The sequence below is a fragment of the Mesocricetus auratus genome, unplaced genomic scaffold (assembly GCF_017639785.1).
Source record: "Mesocricetus auratus isolate SY011 unplaced genomic scaffold, BCM_Maur_2.0 Super-Scaffold_100004, whole genome shotgun sequence".
Classification (NCBI taxonomy): domain Eukaryota; kingdom Metazoa; phylum Chordata; class Mammalia; order Rodentia; family Cricetidae; genus Mesocricetus; species Mesocricetus auratus.
In genome coordinates this window covers 37,902,103-37,927,386 of record NW_024429189.1, presented here as the reverse complement: position 1 = coordinate 37,927,386, position 25,284 = coordinate 37,902,103, and the positions used below count along the sequence as shown (strand labels likewise).

Sequence of the window (25,284 nt, the reverse complement as noted above, 5' to 3'; positions counted from 1 at the left end):
ACAGACTTTCAATTTGAACTTTGGTTGCGTGTCTCTACCGCGCAACCCCTATTTAGGTTACTCCGAATTTCGTGTTCCAGCGTGGTAACGGTTTGACGAGGTTTTTATACTATCAGAACAAGGAAAGACAAATACATTGTGGAACGTTCAGATAGCTGGGGTAGACTAGGAAATCACTGCCATGGGCCTCAGAGGGGCTGTCTGACAACCCTTAGTCTTTTGGCTGGTGGAAACTAGAGGTCTGTTAATGCAATTTAAAAGTTTTGCTAGTCAGTCACAGGACATAAGATCAGATATAGAACTGGGCAAGGAATGGCTGTTAAGGGGGAATAAATATCGTCCAAGATAAATCATAATTAGTCTCTGGACCTGCAACATTAGAAACTCCAAAGTCACTGACGACCTGATCAGTTAATCAGCCTTGCAGAAGGTTTGGCTGAAATTTTTTTCCCAGGACTCTGGTCTATACTCCCTTCTGTTGGCCAAGCATCAGCAGGTTCTGAGCACCAAGGACCACATGTTGTTTATTAAATATTACTAATGTCTCACATTGCCAGGAAATGCTCCCCAGGACCTGAAGTAGGTGAGGCTTGGTAACAGGCAGGACGACAACCTTCAGAATCCAGGGATTGCTGGGAAAGCCATCAGGGGACACTTCTTGTTAAGTTCTATTCCACTCTGTAATCTGGGTCAGATTGGTTTAGTATTTAAGCCTCTGCATTAGGCATATATTAAGAGCAATATGCCAAAACTAAATAATCAAGAACATCAGTCTAATGGAGTGAAGGTAATAGATGAAAAAACGCAGGGTGTTTTGGTTTTTTGAGACAGTATTTCTCCGTGTTACAGCTTTGGCTGTCCTGGAACTTGGTCTATAAACCAGGCTGACCATTAACTCACTGAGATCTGCCTGCCTCTGCCTTCCAAGTGCTGGGATTAAAGGTATGTGCCACCACTGCCCAGCAAAAACACAGGCTTTTAAACAACAAATATATACAAAAATACACATTAAAATAAAAAGGTATGTTGATTATATGTTTCCCCCTGTATTTACATTTTTGTATTTTATGAATGAGCTTAATCGTAGTTGAAGTAAACAACTTTTATCTTAAAACTTCCTGTTTTGCTTTTCTTGATCTCATAGCTGTAGCCTCAAGTGGAGCAGCTAACTCCAAATTTAAGAACAACTGATATTTAATCTCTAAATTTTCATGATTCTTACCTGTAGTTACTGACTTGATCTATTTTATTATATGGATATTATCCAAGATTTAGTTTGGAAGCCAGGTACAGCATATGTCTTTAATCCTAACACTCAGGAGGATGAGGTAGGAGGATCTCTGTGAATTTGAGGCCAGCCTGGTCCATATAGTGAATTAAATTCTAGCCAGGACTATATGCAAAGATCTTGTCTCAAAACAAAACAAAACAAAACAAAACAAAACATAACAGGTTTAGTTTGGAAAAGTAGATGAAGATTCATGTTACAGAAGAAATTAGATAACAATATTAGGATTTCTTTAATTTTTAAAACAAGATTATCTTTTTTAATTTTATGAAATATTAATAATAGTGATAGGAACAAGAGGTGAGATCTTGTTAGAAATCAGAATTTTATAGGCCTTGGAGGAGAAACCAAATCTTTTTTTTTAATTTCAATGATTAGAAATGAAAATGGACTCTGAAAGGATTATTGTAGTATTGTCCATTTCTTTTCTATTAGCAAAACACAAATGTTGTTTAATTAACTTTTCTTTAATGCTGGGAATTACGTTATAGATGAGTCTTAATGCTCCTTTAATCAAGAAACATTAGCACTTAGGGTATGAAACATCATGAATGTTGTTCTTAGAGATGGATGTTTTCTGTATAGCTTAGTTAGGAAGAATTAGCACTAATCTTTGGGTATTCTCAGCTCTAGTATATAGAGTTCAAGTTATAGCTAGAGTGTCTAATATTTTGTATCTTAACATTTTTTCCAAATAAATGCTTTTATTTGGAAATAAAGATTGCCTGATTGTATTTTATCTAAGAATTATGCCAGTTTTATCACTGCACCAAAAAAGGGGGTGGGGGAATGGACAAAATCTGGTGCAGCTGTCCCTCACATCAAGTACTAGCAAGCTGTTGGTCAATCTATGAAGTGACTCATGAAAGTAGAATTTTAACAAGACAAATATGAGAGGAAAACCTATGTAAGCTATGATAACACATACGGTGGTCCTGTAGCTGCTAGGTTTTGTCAGTAGGAACGGATAGCAGAGGGTACGGTCAGCTTCATTCAAGGTCTTGTCAATGACAGGTCTGTACAGCAACCTACCCAATTTTGGTGTCCACATACGAGAGAGGGTGTGTTTCCTGCAGTGTTCCTCAAACAGCCTCTTCTGCTGGCCCTGGGTTGGTTTGGAGTAATCATACTCATCAACTCGCACTTTATAATCTTCCCTGGCATGAGCTACCTGTGATTCCCTTTGTGCCTCTGCACCATATATGGTCTGCAGTGCACACAACATCAGGTTCTGCAGCTCCAGGATCTCCACCGGGTCTGTGTTCCAAACCATTCCTATGTCGAATGTCTTTAGATGCTTCGGTTCTCCACATAGCTGGCTAATATTTTCACAGCCTTCTTGTAATACACTTCCCACATGGAACACTGCAGCATGACTCTGAATCGACTTCTGCATGCTGAGGCGTAGTTCTGATGTTCTTATGCTTCCATCAGCAAATCTTAACTTGTCAAGATTCACAACTGACTCTTCTCCAGCATTTTGATTTAATTGGAGGAACTTTATCTCCAGGCCTGCAAGATTCCACAATGCTCAGGGCACAGGCTCGGCCAAAGACTATGAGAGCCAACCGAGAATTTGCTCCAAGCTGGTTTGCACCATGCACTGAGGCACAGGCAGCCTCCCCACAGGCATACGGGCCAGGAACAACCTGACCCTGTCCATTCACATGCTTCAGTACCTGCCCTTTGTAGTTAGTGGGAATCCCACCCATTTTGTAATGCACAGTGGGGAGAACAGGGATGGGCTCCTTGTGACATCCACACCAGCGAAGATCATGGCCGTCCCTGAAATCCCAGGTAGACGTGTGGCCAGCTACTCAGGGATGCCAGGTCCTTGGCAACAGGGGCATATCTCTCCATGAACCTTTCACCTTGACTGTTGATGAGAATACCTCCCTCTCCACGGCATCCTTCTGTGATGAGACAGCCAGCACCATACATACCTGTGGGGTGGAACTGAACAAACTCTAAGTCCTGGCAAGGCAGACTGACTGCTGTCTCTATGAAACCTGACTCTTAACATTTTTAGCAATAATAGAAACATACTAATATAATTGATTGGACCCAGTTCCTATATATATATATATATATATATATATATATATATATATATGAGAGAGAAGGAGAAAGAGAGATACATTTTTTTCTTAATACAAAACATTTATTTGTTTTCGCTTTAAGAACTTGTAAGAACTTGGATTTAAAATATAGATGTCTTATAAAGGGAACTTCTTTTGGAAGATTTGAAATAAGCTTTTGTTACTTTAAAAATTAGATTTTTAAATTCAAATTATATTGAATAATGAGAATTTTTTTAAACAAAGACAGTGTAAACATTTGAATCTCTTAGACATGAATATAAATGTATTCAAACTAAATATAAGTAAGGTAGGGACTTGGGGAAAACAAACAGTTAAAATAAAAATATGATTACTGAAAGGAAATAATATTCTCATTTGTAGCCATGAAAATCAGGATTTGCATTATTTTTTCTATTTGAGAATATCTGGAGTGAAATATTAAATATAACAAACCATTAAGGAATATAATTACAAAAGGGTCTAGGAAACAAAAAGTAAGAAAGTGTTCAGTTACTTGGGGTACCCAATTAACTGTCCATGAGGTTGAAGATGAGGCTTGTCCAATAACTTTGAAGTCCACATGGCTATGTTCTTAGATGAAATTGGCAGATTACTGATGTTCACCTCTATGGTAGTTTGAATGCAATTGATCCCCATAATTTCACAGGGAGTGGCACTATTAGGAGGTAATGGAGTGGGTATGGCCTTGTTGGAGGAAATGTGTCACTGTGGGGGTGAGCTTTGAGGTTTCCTATGCTCAGAATAATAACCAGTATCTCAGCCAACTTCCTGTTTCCTGTAAGCCAAGATGTCACCAGCACCGTGTATGCCTTCGTGCTGCTATGCTCCCCACCATGATCATAATGTACTGAACCTCCGAAACTGTAAGCCAGCTCCAGTTAAATGTTTTCTGTATAAGAGTTGCCATGGTCCTGGTGTCTTCGCAGCCATAAAAACCCCAAGACAGTGTCCTTGACTTTTACAGTAGCACTCAGCCAGGAGCCCCTGGTGCAGCCTTTTTCCTTCAGTCAGAACAGAGGCTTGATGTGAAGTCCTTTAAATCTCTTCTTTGGCGAAATCATCTGGTTTTCCTTATCCTTTCAGGAAGACTAACTAATTCTTAAATTTAGTTATTTTATTTAAAAGTCTCTTGTTTTTCTAAGCCGTTTTCATAAACACTGTTGAAAATACATCAACAAATAAGAAAAGTTATTATTCCACAATTTGTGACATATTTATTTTGGTATAAACAAAGCATGAAAAAATGTTCATATTCACACATGACATAATTACATTAAGTCTAAATGCACCCAGAAAAATAAAAAAGATAGGGTAAATTTCCATCTCTGTAAGGCATGAAAAAGACTTGATAGTGTAAACGATCAAAGGACAATATTTGTCATGTAGACATAAGGGGATATCATTTTTTTGTGTGTGCGAGTTAAGTAGCTGAGGGGGAGATGTCACTACTGGTGAAAATGTTCTCAGTGCTACATTTTGTTTGTCTGTTTCTTTGTTACTCTTTTAATTTGTGGTGAGGCTAAAATATATCTTTTGTATCTGAAAGATAAAAGAAAGGAAAAGAAAGACTAGTTTTTGTTTTTGTTTTTAATCAGGGGTCTTCTCCCCACCCAGTGTCAATTTGGAGTAGAGTTTCCTTTCTAGAGCTGGCCTGCTTCTTATCTTGAATTAGGCAACATGGGCCTCTCCCATGTAACCATTTATCTTTCACTTAGTCATCAGCAATAATCGTGTGGCTACTTCTTCCTGTAGGTATCCCTAGAGGCTCTTTGATCAGAAATACTTCTGTCTGGTGTAAAAGTTTATTGACACAGATACAGAGAAAGAAAGAAGGAAGAGAGAGAGAGAGAGAGAGAGAGAGAGAGAGAGAGAGAGAGAGAGAGACAGAGAGAGAGACAGAGAGAGAGAGAGAGAGAGAGAGAGAGAGAGAGAGAGAGAGAGAGAGAGAGAGAGAGAAAGAGAAAGAAAGGAAAGGCAACCTCTCATAAAGTGAGAAAAAATGGAATTTAAATTGATCTCTTTAGACCATAAAAGTTACACCATGGCTGGGCGTTGGTGGCGCACGCCTTTAATCCCAGCACTCGGGAGGCAGAGGCAGGTGGATCTCTGTGAGTTTGAGGCCAGCCTGGTCTACCGAGCGAGTTCCAGGACAGCCTCCAAAACAATACAGAGAAACCCTGTCTTGAAAAAAAACCAAAAAAAAAAATGTTACACCACAGGAATCGGTAATCAGTAGGCTCCCCTTGTCCAAGCTCTTAGTTTACTGGAAGCAGAGGAGACAGTCAGGATGGCAAAGAAGCAGAGAGAATAGGCTAAGACTTCAGGGTAAGAGAAAGCATGGAGGCAGCTATTCCTAATTGCTCCACAAGGACACAGTTCTCCATTGTGTCTCCAGCTGCTTTCTTTAGAGGCAAGAGATTGGTTTAAGACATCTGGGGGAATCAGTGCTTATGCTGTCCCTTGGAAAAGTCTTGCACTGTTCCATCTGACCCAGGAACAGAGTATGGATGAATCTAAGGGATTTCTATTTTTGGTGCCAGTGGTACTTACCAAATACTTAATGGGTCTCAGGTCAGAAAAACAGAAGGAAAGTAATGCAAGGTACCATGTAAGCCATACTCAGCAGGGTAGACTAGCCAAGGGAATCTCACCAATGATGCTTCAAGATGGATCTCAACATGGGCCTCCAGAAATGTCAGAAATGAGAGGACAGGGACACACCTGCACGTGGCCACCTTTAGCAGACTATGGAGTTTTTCTAAGATTTTAGGGACTTTGACCCAGATCAAACAGATTTATGGCTTCAACACTGAAAGAAAATTTTAGGCTATTTAGAACAGTATCTTTTAATATAGCTTTAAGCATGAGGGATAAAAGAAAGGTCTTAAGAAAAAAAGTATAAGACATGTCCAAATGAGGATATTGCTTTTCAATGGAAAATGGAGGAGGATGTTAGGTGTTTTGTGCTGGATCACATGATAGGTTTAGTTTTAGCTTTCAGAGGATTCTCCAAACTGTTTTCCAGAATGGCTGGACTGGTTTGGAATCCCAGCTTTCCCCACATTCCCTCCAGTGTTTGTTGTTGGTTTGACTTTTTCTATGCCACCTGGGGTAGTAGGAAATCGCAAAGTGGTTTTGTTTTGCATTTCCTCAATTGCTAGAAATGACAAATATTTTTTGAGGCTTTTTTTTTAAGCCACTTTTCTTCTTATGAAAACTTTCTTTAGATCCCAAGCCCACATTCTGAGTGGATCATTTGTGGTTTTGACTCCTTGTTTTTCTTTCTTTGTTTTTTGTTTTTTGAGACAAGGTTTCTCTGCATTGTTTTGGAGCCTGACCTGGAACTTGCTCATGTAGACCAGGCTGGCCTTGAACTCACAGAGATCCACCTGCTTCTGCCTCCTGAGTGCTGGGATTAAAGGCATGTGCCCCCAATGCCAAGATTGACTCCTTGTTTTTCTTGAGTTCTTTATTATCTCTGGATATTAGCTTTCTGTTAGACGTATAGTGCTATGCCCAGTTTGGGGGACCCCAAAAGAACCACCGTCAAGGAGACGACTCACCAAATGCTGTGACAAGGATTCCATCTGCTCAGAAGCAAGTGGAATGCCACTTACAGCTAAGGGGGGCTTTTAAAGGGAAAGTTCACAAGACTGAAAGTCTCAAGACTACGAAACTTCCGTGGTTACATAGCACAAAACAATAACTGTATGTTTAAGTAGGATACAATTGAGCAGGATATTGTAGGGGAAATAAGTTTGTTAATTATCTGCTGGGCCAGGGATTTTTACAATCACCAGTTGATGGCTATCTGGTCTTCTTTAGGACAGAGAAATGCTGACACGGCTGGGGTGTGTCATACGGTCTCAGGTCTCTAGTCACATACCCAGTCCTTTGTCTAACCTTATCTGTCGGGCTGCCTTTGGGAGCTCAGAGGAGCTTGGAAGTTTTCTTTTTCCTATATGGGCTTTGAAGTCTAAGTTTTTAGACTTTTATTAATTTTTCTTATTTCATATAGTTAGCATAGATTCTCTCCCATTGTGTGGACTTCCTCTTTGATCAATTGCTTCTTTAGCTGTGCAGAAGCTTTTTAGTTTTATAAAGTCCCACTTGTCAATTGTCAGCCTTAATTCTTGGGCAAATGGAGTCATATTAAAAAAAGTCCTTTCCTACATCTATATAGGGTTCTGCCTATGTTTTCTTCTAGGGGTTTCAGTGCTTCAAGTTAAGGTCTTTGATTTATTCAGAGTTAGTTTTTGTGTGTGAGGTGATAGGTACAAATTTAATTTTATCCTTATACTGTTGGGGTACCCCAAATTGAGGAGGGGTCCCCAAGCTGGATTCGTCACCCCAAGAATCAAGAGTCCACGCGCCAATTGATGCAACACACAAGAGGCTTTAATTAAGGCATCTGCAGATGGGCCTCTCGGTCAGCTTTTAGACCGATTGGCCCCGAGGTTCAGTTACAATCAGCTTTTAAAGACAAAAACCACAAGCATTTGGGAGGGGTCCCTATCTTGTGACGGGGGGGGGGAGGGGGAGGGTACGTGACTACTGACCTACACGTTGTAAATTCCTCAAACCTTGGTATGAGTTAATCATCTCTCCCTAAGTAAATGGTGGTTATCATCTCCTTGTTTCCCACAAATCTTGTTTGCCCATCTCTGACGCCCTGGTCAGTTCTTCACAGGTGGTCAGCAGCCCGGAATTGGCCTTTTGTGGGTTTACAGCCCTTCTGCAATTAAGGTTGCTAAACCATACATTCCATTCTGTGGTTTGGCCAGTTCCTGGGATGGGGTCCTTTGTTCACTTCCCAAGTTCTCTAGTGGGGTGCCTTCCCTGTTTAAGCTTATATTTTATTTCTATAAATTCGGGGTCTTTCAATACATGTTGACATCCAGTTCTCCCAACACCATTTGTTGAAGACGCTTTCTTTTCTTCAGCTTATGTTGTTGGCATCTTTGTTAATTATTAAATGGCTAAAGAGCATGTATTCATGTTTGGATCTTCAGTTTTGTTTCAATTGTTTACATGTCTGTTTTTGTACCAGTACCATACTGTTTTTATTACCATAGCTCTGTGACATAATCTATCTGAAATGGTAATCAGCACTATTTTTTTTTTGTACAGGATTGTTCTGACTGTTTGAAGTTCCATATGCATTTTAGGATTTTTGTTTGTTTTTTATTTCTATGAAGAATGAGGTGAGGATTTTGATTGAGATTGCATTGAATCTGTAAATGGCTTTTGGTAAGGTGTCATTTTTGTAATATTATGTTTACCAATGTATAAGCATGCAATGTCTTTCTAGTGAGGTTTGCATGTAAACCAATGGAACTAGAAAAGATCGTGCTGAGTGAGGTGACACAGGTCCAGAAAGACAAATGCTGAATGCTACTTCTCATCTGAGGTTGATAGCTCCAAGTCTTTAGTGTAAGTCTACAATCTGGACTCACTTTAGAAACCAGGAAAGCAAAGGGGACAATTGCAGGAAGCAAAGGAGAAAGGACTGTCAGGATCCAAGTGACCTGAGGAGGGAAGTCGGGAAATTTGGGGGTTGGCTTTAATTAGGCAGGAGTAGGGAGGTAAATGTAGAAGGAGGGAGTTGGGTAAAGTAACAGTACAGATGTTTTAAAAAGTCATGAGGAATCATATTATTAACTTCTTAAAACTTCCTATAATACTGGTAAGTCTGTTTATGCATATCTATACCTATATCTGTATCGGTATCTATATGTATATATATATGTTAAATAAAAACTTTCTCATCTGGCTTGACAATGCTACCCCAAGATCTATGCTATAGAGTATCTTGAAAAAAAAAATCTCAACATCAGGCATGAGATGCCCTCTTTTGAGCTGTTGTTCGGGGTTGTCTATGACACTCCCAAACATTATAGGCAATTGCTATTGTCATTGGTTGACACCACCCCTCCTACTCCATGGGTGGAAGGTAAGTCCCTTTTACTGAAGACACTGTGCACTTTGGACATAGGACCCAGAAGACTTGAGTTAGATCCGTCCTGAAAGCTTTCTTTTGAGGACTAGCTTTCACAGGGCCAGAAGGTACCATGTGGGCTTCCAAAGGAGGGAAACAGCCAATAGTTCTACCAATCTGTGATGCTCCTGAACCACAACAGTGACCAGAACGGCAGGATAACCATAAGGATGCAGTAGTGGCGTACATACCTTAGCAGTAAACAATTGCTTCCCGATTAGACTTAAGATCTGTTCAGCAAGAAGGAAATCATATCTGGTCCCACAACTTAGTCAACTACCCAGGGTTATTTGGAAGAAAACATACAATCAACACTTTACTAAATCAGCAAAAATCCCTAATTACATTTTAAATGTTTATCTTTATTCTTACAGATCAGTGTAGGTCTCACCTCTCATTAAGTAAGTTGGAGATCATTACAGAAAACAGCAACTCATCAAAATGTAGAGTTCCGGAGTCCAGTCTGTCGCAGACCATCTGTATTAGCCCCATGTTGTGGGGCCATATATCATGGATTGGTGTCTTTGGGGCTGCAATCGGGAACCAGCTGAACAGCCCCTGGTCTGTTCGTTGGTGAGTGGGGGCGTGTGGATGAGGGAAAGGCTAGTTATAATATCAGGAGGGCAGAATCAGTTAATATTGAATGCTGCCCATTTTATTCAGGCATCAATCTTAAGTAACCAACCAAAGGTGAGGGCAATGGCAGAAGACTTCTATTATCATGTATAAAGGGCAAATAGCAATTACTTCCCTTAATCCTAAAGAAACTCCACAGTTGCACTCACTACTTGGCCTTCAGTGCTACTTAGCTATACCTGTATCACCTAGCCTTCTGGATGAGTGTAAACTCGCCTGGGTCTAGGTCTATTGTTATTTAGATAGGAACCATTCACCACTGAGGCTAGGGCAGCCTATAGCCATTAGCTAATATCTCAAAGACAATAGGAGTGACTTGAGCCCTCTGAACTCCTGGCAGAAGCTGCCCCTGCCCCTCCCTCCTCTCCACAGATAGCAACAGCTGTGACTCCAGGGGCTGCATGCAGTGCAGGTACAGGGGAAGTGTGTGTGGGACTTTGGTAAAGGTTTTTGTGTCAAAATAATAATAATAATAATAATAATAATAATAATAATAATAACAACAACAACTGTATAAAGTTTTCCTGTCAGGGGCAGGGAGCGCAGTGTCAACACTGTCCCAGCTGATTCATCTACACCACAACCCCTGCACCTACGGTTCAGGGCTCATTGTAGAAGAGTGGGTGGGAAGACTGTAAGAGCCAGAGGAGCAGAAAACTTGTGAGATTGTGTCTCCTAGAAACACCAGAGAAGGAACATCCATGGAGTCTCACCAACATGAGCTCAGCAAGGACGCCTCCAGCAGACACAGACACGCTTATGTAGAAGGGAAGTGGCTTCCAAGACCTCTGCCCTAGAGAAAGAACTACAGACAACTGAGGAATGCTGAGAACAGGAGCAATCGTCTTCCCTGGGGAGGGCAGAACAGTTCATTCCCCAGTACCTGAAAGCACACAGAGAAACAACATTATATGGACAGAACAAGTTGTATCTATGAATACACACACTGTGAGCAGGCTATAGCTATAGATTTATGAATACACACACACCTATATATATATAACACATATATGCATAACACATATGTGTACACTGCAGCAGTGAAAGAAAAACAGGCCATGAATTTGAGTGAAAGCAAGATGGGGGTACATGGGGAGGACCAGAGGGAGAGAAGGAAAAGGAGAAGTGGTATAGCAGTATTATAATCTCAAAAATGTATATTAAAAAAGAAGTCTGTCTAGGAAGGGAGACCGAAGGTTGAGAGACGATGGCATTTCTCTGCTGCTGCAAGAAACAGTGACTAGTGGTGTGTATCCATGGAGGGGGCAATAGAAGTCGGTTAATGTTTTTCTTTTTTTTTTAATTTACTTTTTACTTTTTAATTTTACGTACATTGGTGTTTTGCCTGCATGTATGTCTGTGCAAGGGTGTCCGATCTTAGAGTTACTGACAGTTGTGAGCTGCCATGTGGGTTCTGAGAACTGCACCCAGGTCTCTGGGAGAGCAGTCAGTGCTCTTAGCCACTGAGCCATCTCTCCAGCCCCTCTTCCTTTCCTCTTAGCCAGACAGCGCACATGCAGAAGACAATGGGAATGACTGGTTGTCAGCGTCAGGCTTGGGGAAATGGAACGGGAGAAAGAGGCAGCACGGACATTTTACAGAGCCGCTCTCAAAAGGGAGCAGCTGAAGGGAGCTCCCTAGCTTGTAGAGGAACAGGGAGCCACAGCCTGTACCAGGGCATCAGAGCTGGTTCAGAAGAGAAAGAGCACAACCATTCAGAAGCTGGAACTGATGCCTGACCATAGCTGGGACTCTGGCTAGCAAGGAGAGTGACACCCAGCAGGCAGGTAAGGTAGCACTCCTACTATCTCATGCAGGAGAGAAAAAAGTTGCCCTGACTCTTCAGCCAGCTGCTTCATTTCCAAGGCCCCTGGGCAGGAGCTCTTTCCACAGCAGCTGTGAGAGGAAGGCGGTAGCAGGCACTGGGGAGAGGAGCCAGAAGGGAATAGCAAGGAAAGGCTGAGGAGGCCTAGGGATGGAGTCAGGAAGGGAGTTATCAGTGGGGTTAGATCCAGCAGAGGAAGTCTTCTAGAGTACCCTTTTTGGAGAAGCATAGCTTTTGTGTTGTAACATGATTTGGAATGTTGTGTAAGTATGTGATTTCCATTGCCTTCCATAATTAATAAATGATAACCCGATACATGTCAAGTGCCCATTCCTCGCCAAGTGCACTATAAGAAAACAAGACCAGACTACATTTTCCTGGATCGCTCAAGTAGCCTACTCACTTCTCTGCTTCCCAGCCCATCCCATCCAAACTTCTTGGAGTCAGAGTGAGTGCGAGCCAAACAACATGCTCCTCACATGCGTCAAAATCATAACGTGACTCACAAGGTCTGCGTGATCAGCCTTTGGCCTAAATGAGAATGAGGACACGGCCTCTCTAAGGTATGGCTGAGGAGAAGGCTCTTCTTGTAGATACGAGGCAGAGTGCAGCCAGAGGCATCTGGGAGACTCAGGACAGGGAGAGAGAGAGAGAGCAGTAGACTGAATGTGGTTGGTAGACTGAACCAGGTCACGGGAGGAGAGAGAGATGGGGAGAGTGAGAAAGGAAGAGAAGAGAGAGGGGCAAGAAGAGCTGAGAACCAAGAGAGGAGAGGGCAAAGAGCCAAGGTGGTGGGGCTATATAGGAAATCAGAAGGGAAGCAAAAGTCATGAGCTGGAGAAGTAGGGGCAGGGTAAGAGGAGCCAAGAAGAGCTAGGATGCCAGCGTGGACTCTGCAGCAGGCACTTGCTTGGAGAGCCAAGAGGCCAGCATGTGCTTTGGCATGCTAATAGGCATCACAGTTAGACATTTGTCCTGAGGTTCCTTTTGGGTCTAACATTCCAATCTGTTAATGATAAGGAACAACTTAACTGCTTCTTGGTTGAAATTAGGTTGTCGTTGTCAGGACCCGGGAAGGCTGGAATGCTGGTCGAGGTCTAGAAGGAAGAGAGGAGCACAGACTGAGGGACATCTGTTTTGCTTGGTTCTAAGGGATCACCTGGGGTTAGTGAAGTGCAGGCCACATTGGAGCATTTGGGATTCAGGGGCTCAGGCTAGCCAGTCGTTCAGCTGGAAACACCTAGGGCTAGAGCGTCTGGAGCAGTTGTCGGCTGTCTGTATGGATTGGATATCTGCTAGAACAGATGTAGATAAGACTACAGCCAGAAGGTAAAGTAAACTGGGCGGTGGTGGCACACTCCTTTAATCCCAGCACTTGGGAGGCAGAGGCAGGTGGATCTCTGTGAGTTCGAGGCTAGACTGGACCGACAGCCTCCAAAATAATACAGAGAAACACTGTCTCATAAAACCAAAAGAAGAAGAAGAAGAAGAAGAAGAAGAAGAAGAAGAAGAAGAAGAAGAAGAAGAAGAAGAAGAAGAAGAAGAAGAAGAAGAAGGTAAGGGGTATAAGGGAAATTCTTTATCTTGGGTGTACACTTGAAACTTTCAGGCCCATGGTCCTGGTAGTTTGGGGGAGAAGAGAGGAGTCCCCAGACGGGGGAGAGGGAGGAGCAGGAGGAACCCACTTTCAGGGGTAGATAGCAGGAGGAAAGTTTAGGCTGTTAATGGACAGGTGTACCTATCTGGAATCCATTTGACCTGTGATAGGTGGATCTAAGGCTCATGGCTCCCTGAAGCTTGCATGTTTTAAGTTCACAAAGGGATGAAAGTCTTAGATATATTAACATTACCACTGTCTGTAATCTGTACTGAAATCCTCATCATAAGTGTCTATAAACAGCTGGAGTACACACATACCTTTGAGTCATAGCAAAAGTTAATGGTTTGGGGTTTAAAGCATGACTATTCTTTCTTTCCTCTATCCAATTTTGATTGGTTTAAAGGTGTGTACCACCACCGCCTGGCTGGCACTTTTAAGTCTACACTTAGAAGACAAACAGAGAATTTTAAAATTTGAACTTGTGATTTTGACAGTAGTCAGTGCTTTACCAGATAGATCAATAACTTATCAAAGTTCCATTAATTATTGTTAAAACTCTGAACTTTATCTCTTAATCTCAGCACTTGGGAGGCAGAGGTAGGCAGATCTCTGTGAGTTTGAGGCCAGCCTGGTCTACAAAGAGAGTTCCAGGACAGCCAAGGCTGTTACAGAGAAACCCTGTCTTGTAAAACAAAGCAAAACGAGTCTTAAAATAGAGCATAGAACAAAGGCGCAGCTGGGGAGAAACGATCTGAAACATTTCTTGTTTTTCACATAGCTCCACTCAGACACTCACATAAACTTAACACCTTTTATTTCCATCCAATAATTTAGTATGAGACACAAACGGTTGATTATTGACAGGCGTTTTTGCAAAGCAAGTTCCTTTAAGTAAACAATAAAAAGTTAATGTTGAAACCTGTTTTGTGAGTTTATCTCTTTACCTGTGAATTCTGCCAGTCTTTCTCAGCAGCAGACCTGCAAGCCCTTGGAAAAGCAAGACCTGAGTTTTACATATGAAATGAACAGACATTGCTGCTGCAAGCCTTGGGGAAGGAAGGAGCTGGGTGCCTGCTGCCTCCAAATGAACTAACCTACAGTTACCCTCAATGCCATCTGAGATCTGAGAAGGATAAATCAGAGCAGGAAGTGTAAAGAAAATAACTTCTGCATCAGTTAAAACAACAGAGACTTAACCTGCTATCTGGACAGTTACCCTAGGCTTTATGTCTTAATCTCAATGGTTTCCTTGGAAGCAGTTTGTCAATCTTTAGTGCCACACAGGATGACATTAAGTTCTCAGCTGCCACACAGAGCAGCATGGTCTTTTGGCTGCCTGACCCAGAAGGTCTGAGAGATTTTCCTGTGGAGGAGGGACTTGAGGAAACTGTCCTACCTTAGAGGGAGGGGCAGAGGAGGGCAGTCAGCCTAACAGTGTCCACAGTGTGGGCAGAGACCTGGCATCAGACGAGGCAGGGGTCAGTTCTTTCCCAGTAGTTAGCATTCACTACTACAATCTGGGTGACGTCATCTGTGCCCCATCATCTTCTTTGGAGACCTTCGGGTTGCTGCTAGGAGTTGGCATTTCTGTCTATCATAGGAAAGTTTTCCCATTAAACATTTTAAGTGCCATATACAGCAGACCTTTGAGGAGTTTGAGGACCATTATCTATTAAGTAAACCAGATTTTAAACAAACTTTCCTTATTTTTAGTTATTTGCTTTGGGCTTAACCTTGAAAACACATAGAAGAGGCTAAATAATGAATTAATTACGTTTGTACTTGGCATGGCTACAAGCAATTGTTCTGAGCACATTAAAGAATTTGATCATTTATAAGGTGACTGGCAATTAATTTGCAAGTCTTAATTATCTTTAGCAGGTTACAAAAAGTTAGTAACTTTTCTAAGATTAGGATTTTATAGATATATCCCTATTAACTTTGAGCCTTAAAAATTTGAATTGAAGATCCTTTAGCATCAAAGTAAAACTTTAAACATAAATAAAATCCATATGGAGACTGAGAACTTTACTTTTTTGATCCTTTCATAGTCCACCCTCATGGAATATCACAATTTCTTATACAACTCGGTTTATTCAAATAGCTAAAGCTTAACAAAGTTAGAAAAGACAAAGAGGCTAGACATATACTGTTCATAGGTCTTAATCGGAGTTTCATTCACTTGAATGGCTATTTCTATGATAGTTTATTATTTTTTATCAGTTCTCCTTTGGACTGTAAGTTTCATGAGACCATACCTGCATTGCTTACTATCTCTGTCTGCAGTGCCTATCCAAATGTTAGGCTTTTCTTTGTTGATTAATAGTCTTGGGGTAAAGAAGTATTTGTTGACTGAATAAATGAAAGGAGGCCAAGTTAGAGGAAGACATACCCTAGTACGGTTCTCTTTAAGGAGTAATGAGCCATGAGTGTTTCCAAGGCATGTCCATACATTCTAGCAGTTAGTTAACCCCTCTGTCCTGGAACTTTCCTCTCCTATGTGTGTCATAATGTGGGCTGCCTCTCAGAGTCTATGCACTGAGATGGAGGAATTGAAAACTGAGGTCATTGAAGGATAAGAAGTGTTTTTGAGGCTTAAGATGAATCAGGAATTTCCAATAATGGAGAAGAGAAACTAAAGCCACTGGATTGTCTAGGGACCTTTTAAGGCCAGAGATTAATGAGAGAAATTCATCAGAAGTGTTAGGATAATGTGAATCAAAGGAAAATGAGAACAAAAGTCACAAGAAGTAAGATACAGTCTGATATCTTTGACAAAATCTCAGCCGTAAGCCCTTGAAAGGAAATTTTTTATTTTTAAAAAATTTATTTTTACATTTTCCCTTTTATTACAAATAGATTCTTTTCTCAAACAATATATCCTGATTATGGTTTCCCCTTCCTATTGCTCCCAGTTCTTCCTTACATCCCCTCCTATCTGGGTCTACTCCCTTCCTGTCTCTTATTAGAAAATGGAAGGCTTCTAAGAGTTAACAGCCAAACATAACGAAATAAAATATAATAAGATAAAACATAAACTACCAGTTCCAGAGAGTCAGGACTGCTACACAGAGAAACCATGTCTTGAAAATCATAAACCATGGCATCAAATTTGGACAAGGCAAACTAACGGAAGGAAAAGAGCTCAGAGGAAGGCACAAGAATTAGAACCCAGTTATTCATCTACTCAGGAGTCACATAAAAACACTAAACTGGAATACACAGTGGACCTGGTCTAGATCCATCCAGGCCCTGTGCTTGCTGAGAGGTAACACGAGTGTTGCTTAGTTGCCTCAGAGGGCCTTGTTCTCGTGTTTTCCATCCCCACCGGCTCTTACATTCCTTCTGCCTCCTCTTCTATGGGATTGCCTGAGCTCTGAGGGGAGGGATTTGATGGAGGCATCCCACTTAGAGCTGAGTGTTCCAAGGTCTTTTTGCCCTCTGTCTGCCTGTCTGGTTGTGAGTCTCTGTATTTGTTTGAAAGGGGGAAATGTTTTTCAAGTGACTCCAGTGGTATGTGAAGAAAAGGGGATGCATCACCCTCACCACCAGGATCCTCTTTTATGTAGATACAGTTTGATCACACATGGTCCAACAACATGCAAATAATAACTGAAATAACCAGTATTAGAGTCTAGTCTTCACCAATCTTTTGATTATGATTCCGCAGATGAAAAGCCATATCTACACTCTAGATTCCAGCACAGCTTCTTTCATTGTCAACTGTTTGGAGCCACCAGGTGGACCAGGATGTTTTTTTCTGGGCTTGAGGTAGGTGTAAGCATCACCAAGGGGATAGACAAGATAATTTTGCCTTGTTGGCATTGCCAAAACTTTAGTTCCTACTTTTAGCTCAAACTTAAGCTCATCATCACAGTCTTCTCAGTGAAGCTATGGGTAGACTTCGTCTTATGACTTCAGCATGACGACAGCCTGAATGGCTGGCTAAGCCAGTGTAATTGAGACATGTAACAAGAAAGAGATTCAGGAAATGGGAGTGAGGAGGACAGGGGTGTTCACCGCTTTAATAGTGGGTGTGAATGAGTAGTGACACACCAGGAACTCGCATGAGGGAGACGAAGGAAGTTAAAGACCATTAACGTCATGAGTCATTGGCTAGAGATTTGAGATGTGTCATTGAAGGGCCTCTTAGTTTAACTGCTTTGTCCTTCTTCCTTTTCTTGCTTTCTTGTGCCACTTCCTAAATTCTCTTATGTTAAAACCTCCAGAATGTATATATAATTGTGCGTGTGCTGTATGACAGTATTCTTGAAGAGACATGAAAAAAATGTCTGCTCATCCCAGATATAGAGCTAGCTACAGACCAAAGAAAGGATACAACTGAAGTTTGACTTGGTGGAATAATGAATTTTATTGGGGTTCCTTACAGAAATATGAGTGGGAGGTTAATTACAGGAGCAGAAATGACTCAAAGATGGCTACATCATCAAAAGCCCACCCTAGCATGGAAAAGTTGGAAACAAATGCTAGAAACTCAGGGTGTAGTTTGCAGGCAGCTCAACAAGTTGGGCAATGTCTTTTTCAGGAAGGAAGCTTAGCTGGTCTCTGCCTCTCTCAGGCAGTTCTACTTGTCTGAGAGTATCTCTTAGCAGTTTTTACTGTTTATATAAACTTGGCAAGAGTCTAGTGAATCTGGTCAGTTTCAGGGACTTTCTGAAGCTTTTGAGTTGTTCACTTTCTGAGGAGTTGACTATGGTCCTGGTCTTTATCAGAACAATAGTAAGCAAACTAAGGCAGAAGCTTGTCAAAGGCTTCAGCTAGCAGCCTGATCTATCACTGACATCATCAGCACTGTCAGGTCTGCTGGATCATATATTCCAGATGGCACAGCATTCTGCATAGGAGCCTGGACTTGTTGAAAAGCCTCCTCCTGTTCTTGGCTCCACTCAAAGCTAGCACTTTCCTGAGTTACTTGATATATTGGCAAACACACCCAACTAAGGAATGGACTGCCTCCAGAATCCAAAGAAGCCTACTAAATGGTGGGAGTGCCCAGGTGTATCCTTCATCTTAGAAGAAATGTTTTTGTATGCCCTATACCACTGGACTTCTAGAAATTTCACTGAGGTAGAAGTCTTTGAATTTTTGTTGGATTTATTTCCCATCCTTCTATGAACAGATGTGTCACCAGCAAGTCCACTTAGTCCAGTTAGCAGAATATCATCAATATAGTGCACCAATGTGATATTTTGTGGAAGAGACAAGATTCAAGATCCCTTCAAACTATGAAGTTATAAAACAGAACAAGAGAGTTAATATAACTTGGAGGTAGAATTGTAAACATAGACTTATCATTTTGCCAACTGAAAACAAATGACTTCAGTGAGTGGTCCTTATGGACAGGTACTGAAAAAAGGACATTTGCTAGATCAGTGGTTGCCTTCCATGTACAAGGAGATGTATTAGTCTTCTCAAGAAAGGACACCACATCTGGTACAGCAGCTACAATTAGAATCATTACTAGATCAAGTTTGTGATAGTCAACTGTTACTCTCAATGATCCATTTGTCTTCTGCACAGGTCAATTTTAGGAAGTTAAAGGGTTATACAGTGGGAACTCCATCTTTCAAGTCCTCAATGTGGCACTGATTTCTGAGGGCACTAATTTCTGAAGGAATTTGATGTTCTTTTTGGTTGGAGAACACATAGACTAGGTAGTAGAGGATCAGCAACTTTCCAGGGCTCCAGCATTAGGACAGTAGAGACATTCAGCCTCATGGACTCAACAACTACCAGATTCTTGGCCCTTCCATTATGAACCAGACCTTGTTGGACTACCTGGCCCACATCCTTACGCCAGTCTAATGAATCCCCTTTTATTATTATATATTCATTCTATCACTTTGGTTCCTTAAGAGAACCCTGACTGGTGCAACAGCATTTCACATACAGGCCAAGATTCTTGGTTCTTAAGATGTCACAGCAGTAGCTTAAAAAAGGGTTGAGAGACTCTAAGCAGCTATTTGAAACCCAATAATAAAAACAATGTGGCTATCTCATTTTCACTATATGTGTGGTTGGAAAGTTTAAAGAGATAGATACGGAGTTCAGGAGTTTATTTGGTTGCTTTTCAAGATGTGTTTGACTAATTTGGCAAAGCTGTTCCCCATTACCAGTCTACATTGTATGTGAAGTATGAACTACCTTGCTCTAAGCTAGGGAGTCATAGACACCACCCACGCCACATCTATGATCACTTGGCAGGCATCTCAGTGGCCCGTGATTGCCTGTAAACAAGTGAAGGAAGGATCGTATCCAAGACTGATGCATCACTAAGAGGGAGGTGCTTTGGATAAAGCCCAAACATGAAAATCCATCAGCCAAGGCATCTGACAGGCTGGTTCCCCTCCAGGGACGAAAGAATCTATGTGACAGGAGTAATGACTCCACACCATGGTACAAATACTTACTAATGACTTCTTTATTCTATAGCAGATTTCCCCCCCATTTTCCCATTTATTCTACTTATTCCTCTCTGTTGTGTAAAATCTCTGACATTTTCTGTGTTAGTGTTTCAAGGAAAGAAAAAGAGAAAAACAAGAACTATTATAGTCAAGGTTTTTTTTTTTTTTTTTGGTCTGTTGTTTGTTTTATCAGGGTCTCATTACGTAGTTTAGGCTAGCCTCAAACTTACAATAGATCCCTGCCTCAGCCCTCTAAGTGCTGGGATCATGGGAGTCTGCCACCACATCTGTCCAAGAGAAGAGATTCACTAATGAATCATGTTGTTTTAAATCCAGCACAGTGGCTGCACCTTAATCTACTGCTATTTCAGCCAGCAGTTGTGACTCCACAGTTACCAGCCTGCCTGCTTCTGTAGCAGCAGCCTGGCCTCTCAGGACAAAGCCTGACAGGAATTCTGTTCTTCCAGGCACTGGCTCTGTGGTCATTGCCACTAAAGGTAGCTTTAACTAAATCTCCATCATTCTATTTATGAACAAGACTCGAGATTCAAAGGTTTGGGTGAAAGCCTGCGAACTCACTAGCTAACCTTCTCTCCTTGCTGGTTTTGGAAAAAGAGTGTTCTGTTCCATCAAAGCACGAAAAACAACGGCGCTCCAAACCCTTCTTGGCTGCTTCCTGCGTATCTCAATAACTCTTCCGGATGCCCTCTGGTGCTCTATGATCACTTCCTGTCAACCAGTTGCTAACTCAACCTTACCACCGAGGTTAATTTTATTTAATTAACACAAATACAAGCTCGGGGTTCACAGTGTGATCGAATATCTTGTGCTTTTTTCTCCATTACAGAGGGAACTAAACATAGAAATTCTGTCCAAGAACTGTGTGTTAGAGATGACAAGTAGTTGGAGAAATCAATGCATTTCATCTACTTATTTATTTTATAAATTTTTAATTTACTTAAACACTTTGTTTTCCATGTATGAGTATCCAGCCTGCAGGCATGTCTGTGTGCCATGCCCATGTGTATAAAGTTTTTAGTAGTGATTCAAAAAACCACTGGTTTCATTATGACATTTTCACACTTACAAATCTCTGTGTTTTCTGAGTCTGGAGTGTTTTATTTAATACGCTGATATGCAGTTCTCCCCATTTTCCTACAAATGCCACAATTTCATTCTTTGTTGTTGTTGTTTTTGTTTTTCGAGACAGGGTTTCTCTGTATTGTTTTGGAGCCTGTCCTGGAACTCTCTCTGTAGACCAGACTGGCCTTGAACTCACAGAGATCTGCCTACCTCTGCCTCCCTAGTGCTAGGATTAAAGATGTACGTCACCAATGCCTGGCCATCACAATTTCATTCTTTATGGTTGAATAAAATTTGTCTTCTCTTTTTCTCCCTCCCTCCCTCCCTTCCTCTACCTCCCCACACAAACCCCTCTCTATCTCTCTATACCTATATCTGTCACATTCTATTTATCCATCCATCTGTTGGAGGGCATCTAGATTGGTTCCATAATGTGACTAATGTGAACAGTGCAGCAATACACAGGATACACAGGTCGGTATCTCTGTGATAAGTTGGTTAGAGTCTTTCAAGTATATTTGCGAGTGTGTAACTGGATGATACAGCTGTGCCGTGCTTAGTTTTATGTAAAACCTCCCTGCTGATGTCTATAGCGCCTATAGCTTCCATTCCTACCAGCGGTGTATAAAGATCCCTTTTCCTCCACATCCTTGACAGCATTTGCTGTTATTTGTTCTTTTTTTTTTTTCCCCTGTCAGTAAACATTCTGACTGAGACTAGGATAAGACAGAATCTCAATGCAGTCTTATCTTACATTTCCCTAATGGCTAAGGATGCCAAACAGCTTTTCAAATACATTTTGGCCATTTGTATTTCTTCTTTGAGACCTGTTTGTTTCATGCACTTTCACATTTATTGACTGGATCATTGGTCTTTTGCTGTTCAAATTTTGAAGTTCTTTGTAGATGTTTGCAAGGATTTTATCCCATTCCCTAGCCTGTCTTCACACTGGGAACTGCTTCCTTTACTGTGCTGCCCTTTAATTTCAGGCAATCCCATTCATCAGTTCTTGGCAGTATTTCTCCTGCTGCTGGGCTCTGTTTCAGAAAGTCCTAGCCCGTATTACGTATTGAAATATTTTCCTCTAATTGTGTCAGAGATTCCGGTCTTACGTTAAGGTTGCTGATGCAGTTTCAAGTGATCTTTCTTCAGGACCAGACATATAGTTCTGGTTTCACTCTTACACATGTGAATATTTTACTCTCTAGGATTATTTGTTGAAGAGACTGTCTTTTCTCTGACATGTGGTTTTCTCATTTTTGTCAAAAATTGTGTGGTGACAGATGTGTGGGTCCTCTGTCCTAGTCCATTGGTGGTGTCTGCTTTTGTCCCAGTATCATGATGGTCTTGTTACTATAGCTTGCAGTACAGCTTGAAATCATACACTCTAATGGTTCTGTGTCCTTAGCATGACTTTGGCTATTTGGGATCTTTTATGCTTCCATACTAATTTTTTTGGTTTAAGATAATAACATTCTCATTAATTTTTGAGACGTTCATACAATGTATTTTGATCATACTCACTTGCCACTCATCCTTTTAAACTCACCCATCCCATCTCCCCACTCCACACCCAAATTCACATCCTCATTTTCTTTTTTAAATAAGCCTTCACGTCCAATTTGTGTTACTTAAATCCTCATGCGTATGGGGGGCTAGCCAGAGAAGCACCGTCCATCTACCAGGGCCAATCCTTAAAAAGCAAACAAACCTGATTTTCTCAGAAGCCATCAATTGGTTCGGCTCCTCAGTTATGTGTGGGAGTTCTGCAATCCCTTCTCCCTTCATGCAAGAGTATTGACCGGTTGTCCTTGTGCAAGACCTGTGCAGGCAACCACAGTTACTGTGAGTCCTGCATTTCCAGAAGACACTGCTTCTTGCTGGTCCTTCCCAACATCTGGTTTTTACAACTCTTCGATCCCCTCCCCCCACAACACTCCCCAAGTCTTTGGGGGGAGATTACCCATTTGTGGTTGATTCTTGGCCAGATTTACAGAGAAAAAGAACACTTTTCTCTTCCTGTGGAGAGGGTCTTAAGTCCAACCAGAAAGCAGTTGGTGTGCTTTCCACACCCACTAAACTGGAATCCTCCTGCTGGATAACTGAGGCTGTGGAGGTCAAGTCGCCTGCCAGGTCTTCAGATTTCTCAGTGAACCACATAGCACATGGCTGGCTCCTGAGAGCAGTCTACCCACTCTCCTCAGGCTCAGGGCTACCAAGCTCCAGATTTACTCTCAATTATTTTCCTCTTAGCCACAAAGGGCAGGGTTATTATTCTTTGCATAGTCCACTACCTCCTCTGAGCCTCCTTCAGCCTTCAGTTGTAGGCATGGAGATATCTAGCCTTCAGCACTGGCCACCACCTCCTCTGATCCCCAACTCCCTACATCCCCAGCTCCGTCTCCCTGGGCATTTTCTGTGCCTAGAGAAGACCTACCCCTTCTGGAAGGACCACTCTGAGTCTGCCCACACCTCAGTCTTCAGTGTCTTCCAGTCCTTTCCGGGTGCTGAAGGTGAGTGGGGGCCCTGCTCTGAGCCCCAACTCCTCACATTCCCCAGCTCCATATCCCTGGATGTTAGTTGTGCCTAGAGAAGACCTGCACCTCCAGGAAGGATCACTCTGGGTCTGCCCACACCTGTGTCTTCCGGTCCTTTCCTGGAGCTTAAGAAGAAGAAGAGAGACCCCATGAGCTCTCACTGAAAGAAAGGAAGGGAAGAAGGCAATATAAAAACACAGCCAACAACAGAAGAACCAGTATGACACCACCAGGGTCTAGAAACTCTACACCAGCAAGACCTGAACATATCAACACAGATGAAACAGAAAAGAATGACCTTCAAAACAACCTCCTGAAAGTGATAGAGGCCCTCAAAGAGGATATGTGCAAATCTCTTAAAGAAATAGAAGAAAACACAAACCAAAAAATGCAAGAAATCAACAAATCATTTAAAGAAAGTAAGGAAACCCAAGAAAAAGCAATCAAACAGATGAAGGAAACAATTCAAACAGTTTAAGACCTGAAAACCAAAATGGAGACAATAAGAAAAACACAAATTGAGGTAATGCTGGAATTCGAAAGGCTGAAAAAAAAAAAAACAATCAGGAACTACAGATGCAAGCATAACTAACAGAATACAAGAGATGGAAGACAGAATCTCATGCACTGGAGATAAACTAGAGGAAATTAGATTCATTGACAAAAGAAAGCCTTAAATCTAACACATCCTTAACACAAAATATCCAGGAAATATGGAACACTGTGAAAAGACCAAATCTAAGAATAATAGGTATAGAAGAAGGCAAAGAAGCCCAGCTCAATGGTACAGAAAACATATTCAACAAAATCATAGAAGAAAAATTTCCCAACCTAAAGAAGGAGATGCCTATGAAACTACAAGAAGCTTACCGAACACCAAATAGACTGGACCAAAAGAAAAAAAAAAAGTCCCCTCACCATATAATAATCAAAACACCAAACATACAGAATAAAGAACGAATACTAAAAGCAGCAAAGGAAAAAGGCCAAGTAACATATAAAGGCAAACCTATCAGAATTACACTCAACTTCTCCATGGAAACTCTGAAAGCCTGAAGGTCCTGGATAGATGTTCTACAAACACTAAGAGACCACAGATTACAGCCCAGACTACTATTCCCAGCAAAACTCTCAATCACTATAAATGGAGGAAACAAGATATTCCATGACAAAACCAGATTTATGCAATACGTATCCACAAATCCAACCCTACAGATAGTTCTAGAAGGAAAACTCCAACCCAAGGAAGTTAACTACACTCAAAATAATGAGGTCAATAGATAACCTAACTTTACCAGAAATCAGAAATAGGAGAAAAACTCACACATAAAACCACCACCAAAAACGGATCCAAAGCAAACAAGAATCAACAATCAATGGTCATTAATATCCCTGAATATCAATGGTCTTAACTCACCTATAAAAAGACACAGGCTAAAAGAATGGATATGAAGACAGAATCCATCCTTCTGCTGCATACAAGAAACACACCTCAATTTCAAAGACAGACGCTAAGGGTTGGGAAAAGACTTTCTAATCAAATGGATGTAAGAAGCAAGCAGGTGTAGCAATCCTAATATCTAACAAAATAGACTTCCAAACTAAAATTAATCAAAAGAGATGAAGAAGGTCACTTCATAGGAAAAATCCATCAGGAAGAAGTCTCAATTCTGAACATATATGCCCCAAATATAAAAGCACTAATGGTCATACAAGAAACATTACCACAACTCAAATCACACATTAAACCACACACACTTACAGTGAGAGACTTCAAAACCCCACTCACA

General features: G+C 41.3%; 1 pseudogene; it reads right to left on the bottom strand.

The window, feature by feature from the left end:
• Positions 1 to 2,242: 2,242 nt before the first annotated feature.
• LOC101841136 lies at positions 2,243 to 4,026 on the bottom strand (annotated as a pseudogene).
• Between the last annotated feature and the right edge of the window lie 21,258 nt (positions 4,027 to 25,284).